The 7,905-nt window shown below is 35.0% G+C and overlaps 1 protein-coding gene across 2 annotated transcripts in view; it reads right to left on the bottom strand.

Moving 5' to 3' along the window:
* The window catches only part of ahnak (AHNAK nucleoprotein), a 32,950-nt gene extending 30,063 nt beyond the window's left edge, over window positions 1–2,887 (bottom strand). For both annotated transcript variants that reach the window (XM_067385566.1, XM_067385558.1), the window contains exon 1: window positions 2,607–2,887. The gene's annotated coding sequence lies outside the window, so the exon portion shown is untranslated. The remainder of the gene's footprint in view (window positions 1–2,606) is intronic.
* Between the last annotated feature and the right edge of the window lie 5,018 nt (window positions 2,888–7,905).

The raw sequence follows: 7,905 nt of genomic DNA, 5'->3' as shown, positions 1-7,905 counted from the left end.
ACAACAGCAAATGTAATCTAGCAATCCAACGGCATTGCAGAAGTACAATGGAAGTAAAGTCTATCATGTGTCACTGTTACACATAGAAAAAAGAAAATTGATATGATGTCCGAAATGACAATAATAAAAATAATTATAATATAATATTAATTTTAACATTGTGTTAACCAATTCAGAGACTACAATAATAAGTATTTAAAAAATATATTAAGGAAGTAAATGGGATCAATTGGAAACACCAAAAGTTATAATAATAATTATAATAAAACTGTACTGTGCAAAGATGAATCTTTTAAGACTAAAAAACTACATACCGCTAAACAACTTCATGTAAAACTTGCAAATCTGCCTTTGATTAAGGTATATGTTGCTCAAGACTATGTGTTACCCAGTCAATATGAAAAATGATGAAATATGAATGCCTAACTCTGACTCACTTCCATATTGGCAAAGCCATAATGTATTGTCCAACTTTGTTTTAGCTTCAAGCCAGTATTTCTCAACCATGGAATGATGATAATTCCAGGGTCTGTCTGAACAGGAAGACGTGTACCAAGATAATGCAACAGCTCAGACTTCATACTTCAAAACTCTTCAAATGATCCCTGCATCCTGTAAGGTATTATCTACGAAAGCAACAGCATATCTGTGACAGACAATCAACAAATTCACGGAGAGTTGACTTCTATCATTCTGTACCCTTTTGAAAAAGAAAAATAATAAATGAAGATTCAAGATGTGAGAAAACAAACAAACAGAGAATGAAACACTCAGTTACGAAGCCTGCCACTCCTCCCTTGGCGTTTCCATAGCAAGTCCTCGACAAGCCTTTAAGGAAACGACAAAGGAAGTGTGCACAAGTCCAGACTCTTTCCGTTTTCACACTGGAATAGAAGGTCCTGTGAAGCACACCCTAATCTGACCTATCAACACAGAGGAGGAGAAAGTTGTGCCTCCATTGTAAACCTCGAGGACAATCACGCATCAGATAAAGACACACAGACCCCAAACATTGTTTCCATTCAACATTTAAATCCAATATCATTCAAGATAAGCAAGAAGCTCCATGTTCTGTTTTAAACTAAACATTTTGCAACCTTCAAATACAACCAAGGTTGAAATAGATTGAAGCAAAAATTGAAGCAACCACAACACCGGACTCCAAACATACCATTGCACAGCCAAATTTTTTGAGTTTATAAAAAAAAATGGACTAAAATGATTATTTCAATTAAGTTACTTTAGTACAGCATTACTGTTGGACTGCTTTAGTCTGCTATGGAGTCATCTGTTCTGACAAAACAGAAGAAAGCTTTGGGTGTGGCAGGAGAAGGGGGATGGGCTCCAAATGTCCCAAACGTGAAAAATCTGCTTGTGAACATTTTTAAAAGATATCTTAAATCAGATAAAGTGCAAGATAGCTTTTTTGGATGTCATCACACCATATCTCGAAATTCTCAGCACTTATCCGCAACGCTGTCCATCTCACTCACTTTTATCTATTCCCTTTATTCTCTTATTTTGTTCTAAAAACAAACCTTCAGTGATCCTACTGCAAAACAGCTCCATAACTAAACTCATGCCACAGTCAGGCATGAATAAAACACCTTATTCTTTCTTCTCCATAGCAAGCCTTACTTTCCCCCTCTGTGCTTCAAACCTGGTTTCAATTAGTAAGTCTTTCCAAACCACTACATTCCATTACCCCCTCCTCCCTTCACCCCTCTTACTCACAACCCACACCCTGGACAGGGCTCCGGGTTAAGAAAATCAAGGCAAAATAGGACAGAATTCCCTAACTAAACTTATTTAAGGATATTAAGAATGTTTCAAAATTAAAACTCCGTATCAAAAATAAATAAATAAATAAAAATGAGCAGAAAAATATGAGAAAACAAATCACCCATAGTGCAGAATATGTGCTGACGTTGACCAAAAATCTTGAGCTATGACCAGATTTGGTATGGCAGGATAACCATTTCAAGAGAAAAGATAAAAATCTATGGAAGTGTGTATATAAGACTTTATATCACTGTATACACATACACACAAAATAACAGGCTAATAATAATAGAGTAAATAGCTTTCTTTTAAACTAAATGTTTTTTTTATTCTTTCTTTCTTTTCATTTTACAGAGTGGGCAAAGTCATGCAACCAAAGTCAGTCAGACAACCTTCGTATCCACGTTGCACTCTTTTAACTTGGGAGTATATTTTGCATGACACGCAAAAACCCACAAAATTTGCCTTAATTATTAATCCCTTTTCTGTTTGAGTGATTTAGAATGTCTAGTTTAACAAACTAAACGCTGAATTCTGAACAATAGCAAACTTTAGTATTGTTGGGGAAAAACGTGCGCAACAGATGACAATTGAGCAGATACACACCCACCCTCTTCACGTTCAACAATACAGATGATAAGTTTAAGATTTTTTGACATGTACTAGACCTTCTTAGAACTAAATAAGCAAATATAAAGCGTTATTAGACATTGTTATGAATATAACATAAGTTCAGATACAGACTTTAGAAAACAACTTAATGCAACGTGAGCGTAGCACACCAGACCTGCATAACTCATTAACCTCAAGAGACACAAACTTACCTGGTGCTTTCAACACATTTGCTCTGGCATCCTCCGCGGTCCACAACTTTCTGCCACAGCCCAGAAAAGTTTTCCACCAGCTTTTTTTCAAACTAAACTTTGACGTATTCGTGTACTCTCACTCTTTCTCGAGGCTTGAAAACTCGCTTTATAATTTTCTTGTTTTGTCAGTTACTTCTCTCTCTCTCTCTCTCTCTCTCTTCCTCTCACTTTCGTGCTATTTTCTTTCCTCAGTGTGCTTGTAACTCCGGGCTATGGAGAATGGCAGAGTTTGGGCTAGGGCTGTGGAGTTCTTCACTGGAGAAGAGGGCGGGTGTAACGGTGTAGTAGGGAGTGGACCCTTATGATTTTAGTCCAGCCCACCTACTGTTTGAGTGACACACAGGTTTAACCCAGCGATAAAGCACGTGAATGTGGATTGAAAACAGATTTAAACTAAAAGGTTGAACTGTATTCTTAGGACAAGTATAATTTTAATTATCAGGTTGGTGCAAGTTGGTACATATATTGAGGCAAAATGTTTTAAACGCTGTAATTAACACATAAAAGATGTTCAATATCAAAAATCCTGGACAATAACAGTGGAAATTGCTTTTTTAGTCTATACTACAGAAATGTACTTTCAAAAATTAGCTTGGAGTAAACCTTGGAGCTTGGAGTAGCTAAAAACTAGCTTGGAGTAAAAACTGTGACAACTAGCCCCGGTGCCCTACAAATTATTGTGTAATATAAAGTGTCACATGGGATGTGATCGCAATCTCTTAGGATGGTCACAAACTAAGCAAAGACTAGTTTCCATTTATTACATGATTTTTGTGCATGTCTCTTCCTCAAATTACAAAAAAATAGATGTTAATTTAGTATTTTATTAGGCCTAGTTTTCATTGTATCCTCCTGAGACCCAGAGGAAAAAATTTTTTGTGAATTTTGTTTTTGTTATTGTCATTACATTGCTTGGAGCATAAGAAACAAATAAACATTTTTGAAAAAAGATATTGCATTCATGTTATGCAATGTCCACTGTAGTGGACATCAGGACTTTCTTTAACCAAACATTGTATAAAGATGATTCTAAAATATATGAAAGATATAACATAATAAACTGTTTTACTTTATGTGATGTGTGTAAAATGTGGCTTTTCCCATTCGATATAATGCATGACACATTGTATCTAATTTTAATATTAATGTGTTCTTGGAGCAGCATGTAATGAAAAGAGTTTTCATAAGAATATCTCATATTTCTAATGAATATTGATATATAATTTTTTTCCCTATTCAATTTTGTCTCCCAAAATGCCTGATTTACATGTTTTAAGTGCTGGTGTCCTCTACAGTGGGCATATAAAAATCGATGTTCTGTTTCATAACAGAAAGTCATATTCTGATTTGTTCCTGAGATGTTGATTTATGACAAATAATTTGAAAATTAATCAGATTTAAATGATAATTACAAAATATTTTCATATTTCCATGCATAAGAGTGCTAAATTTGATCATTCAATCAATGTCAGTCATATTTAAAGAAGACCAAGGAGAGGCAGTTGTCATTGTGAAACTTCCAAACATTTGGTATCACTGAAACACCCTGAATCTGCTCTTTACAACACATCCAGACACATGACGGGGTGTCAGAGAAATTTGCTAATATATATGCTTGGGTGTCAGGAGGATAGAGGCCTATTTGACTCTATAGGCTGATTTTATTGTGCTCACCCAACAGATACAACAAAAATGATACTGAAACTTTACTTTGCATAGTAGAACAGATTTTTAAGCTATTCAAAGAAAAATACAAACATGCTAAAAAAATGTGGTTTGACTCGGGCTGGTTTCACAGACAGGGCTTAGATTAAGCCAGGATTACGCCTTAGTTAAATTAGGACAGCCTAAACCAGGATTAGGCCTTAGTTCAATTAAGATATTTAAGCTTTTATAAAAGTACACAAGAAAAAAACATCACTGGTGTGCCTCTTGAGACAAAACTATTTTATTTTAAGATATGTCAGTACAAGTTGCTTTCAGTTAAAACAGCTCAAACATGCATTTTAGTTTAGGACTATCTTAAGCCTTGTCTGTGAAACTGGGGGTTAATTAACTTTTTTTAAATGTGCCTTAGAAAAAACATTACTGATGGCAGTGACATATTTTAAGATATGTCGGAGCAAGTCAGTTAAGATGGCTCAAATGTGCATTAATCTGAGTACGCTTAAGTCTTGTCTGTGAAACTAGGCATCAATCTTTTTGGTTACTGAGTATAGCTCTTGTGACTACCCCATGTGACAACTAGACCCAGTTTTCCATATTTTGTTCTGTTCAGTTGCCACAGTGTCCTGTTTATGCATGCTGCGTAATATTGTGTTTTATAGTGTCTTGTGCTTATACTGTCATGTGTATACTGTATGTGTAATTTTGCTGTATAATTGTCACATAATGCCATTTTGCACAACTTACATTTGAAGTTGTATGTAAATATAGCAGCAGGACCTGCCATGCACAGAACAGTTTAAATCAGAATTTTTCTAATGTTTTTTTCTGATAAGTAATTCGGAATTAGTTTATGTCATTTGTTTTTAATGACAAAGATCAAATATTTGTTGACATTCTTGTCTTTGATAATGTGTCCACTGTGTCTGCAAACTGGTCCAACATCATTTCCATAGCATTTTCATAATAGAAAATCCAGTGTAAATCTCTGAGGAAGGTTTCATTCTCATTTTGTGACATCTGGATTGATGAAACATCGCTGCAGTTAAATATTTGAATCTTTGAATAATAAGAATAACTAGTAAAAATAGCAAAAACATAATCAAGACTCTTACAAAGTGTTTCTTAATGGTATTGGTGCTCTTTTTGAGTAGTTTAAACTGAAACATTTTATACATGCTGAGTTTTATGAATGTAAATTAATTACTTTTAAGGTATACATGTTGACAAAATGATTTGTGCATGTCTAAAGTGAGGTATAACACAACAAATTACAGATATATGTGTTCATTCATTTAAAACAAGCTACTATACAAAGATAACAGCTAATTCAAACTTATAAGACAGCCTAAATGACAAAATAACAGTCACAGAAAACTTCAATCTGAATGTGTTTTTTTCTTTTCTTTCTAGAACGTTATATAAACATGAGTCAGAACTCTCAAGAAAGCTAGAATTATATCACAGGAATTTGTTACAACAATGCAGAGCTTGATCTAGTAACACAACAAGAGTTTGACTGAACAGTATGTATTGTTATGTTCTGTTTGTTTTCAGATGTTCCTATCTAACAGTCAATATTATGAATGAACGAGTATTAGTATTAAAAGAGACAAATTATAGGTGGCCCCAATGACAAACACAATAAATTAAATATTGGGGAAAAAATAGAATAATTAAACTAACTCAAATAATAAAGGCTGTGAACATTTTAAATCCAGTATTCAATTAAATATACTAACTTGTGACAGTTCTGAAGCTAGTAAAATGGAATTCAGATTCTCTGCATAGCTAAGACAAGATGCAATAAAGCAAATAGAAGATATGTGATGGACTTTGTATGTCCATCTACAAAAATGTCTTGAAGGATGAAAATAATGTCATTAATTACTCACCCTCATGTTGTTCCACACCGGTAAGACCTTCGTTCATCTTCAGAACACAAATTAAGATCTTTTTGATGAAATCCGATGGCTCAGTGAGGATCCAGAAAGGTACTCAATACATATTTAATACACAGTTCATGTGTACCTTATTATTAAAGCGACAAAAATAATTTTCGAGTGTCAAACTTCCAGACTGTTGAAATCCTGTGACTTTGGCGCTCCGAACCACTGATTCAAAACTAAAGATTCGTAAAGTTTCATGAAGCAGTGTTTGGAAATCACCCATCACTAGATATTGTTGTATAAAGTCGTTATTTTGTTTTTTTTTTGGCACACAGAAAGTATTCTCATCGCTTTATATCATTAAGGTTGAACCACTGTAGTCACATGAACTGTTTTAAATATGTTACCTTTCTGGATCTTGAGAAGTTCGGTGGCATTGCTGTCAATGCAGGCCTCACTGAGCCATCGGATTTCATCAAAAATATCTTAATTTGTGTTCTGAAGATGAACGAAGGTGTCACGGGTGTGGAACGACATGAGGGTGAGTAATAAATGACATTATTTTTGGATGAACTAACCTTTTTAATAATGTAAACATTTATATTAAATCAAACATGTGATGAATCAATTTCTATAAGTGTATAACCACTGTATATACAGATTTATATAGAAAAAAGCCCAAGAGTAAAGTCAAATTAAATCTATACCTAACCTGAAGCAACTTCACAAGATTTGCATGGCTGATGAGATACCTGGAAGACCCAGAATACTAACTTTCCATCTATACCCTGCCGTTGACAATTTTTAAGTTCTTCCTGTTTTATATTTTCTACAAGGGGTTCTTTTGCTGCAGGTTTTACCCTGCAGCGACCAAATCAATCCTGTCAAAAGCCATTTTTCCCCTTGAAATATCTCACACATTCCTCTAAACCCCTCACTTCTCTCTATAGAATAGTTTTGCTTCGTTTTATCCTGCCCTAATCTCACAAAATAGGTTTCACAAGGTATAATTCACATTTGATTGAGTAAGATGTCTGTGGTTGCTTCATTTAAATGACTGTTTCAGCTGCCGTAGTTCACACCAGCAATGCAGGTGAACAGCGTAGGTGTGTATATGTGGTTCTAGGGTGGGAGGGTGGTTGGTTGGTTTTGAGGCAAACGGACAGACGGAAAGACAGACAGGCAGAGAGAAAACCCTGAGGCGCATGGTGAACAAATCCACGTGTCACACCCATTTTAGGGCTCTGTAATGGTAAGCAGAAGATGAATTCTCCAAACGAGAAAGAAGTTATACTGTCTGCCTTGTAAAGAAACAAAGGGAGTGGCACATTGCTTTGAGTAAATACACATTAAAATACACAAGAAATAAGTCAGTATAAAACCTTACAACACTATTAAACATCTTGGAAGTACTGTAAGAAGAACAGAATAAACTGCTTGAAACAACTGGAACAGTGTGCAGTGTTCTCTTGTTGCTTTCTTGGTGTAGGAGTTTTGTCTCCCCAATGCAATAAAAACTTTTGGATCACAAACAGGCGAAGAATGTCAAGGAACAAAACAGTCATGCTTTCTGCAGAGTTCCAAAACCATGTGAGGGGAAAAAAGGACATGAAATGGCCACAGCAAATGCAACAAAGCTCTGTATTTTGAGGCGAATGCATATTTGCGAGATTAGTCACTGTAATCTAAACAAGAGGATCTCA

Source organism: Chanodichthys erythropterus, chromosome 1, assembly GCF_024489055.1.
Source record: "Chanodichthys erythropterus isolate Z2021 chromosome 1, ASM2448905v1, whole genome shotgun sequence".
NCBI lineage: Eukaryota > Metazoa > Chordata > Actinopteri > Cypriniformes > Xenocyprididae > Chanodichthys > Chanodichthys erythropterus.
This window is presented reverse-complemented; position numbering and strand designations above follow the sequence as displayed.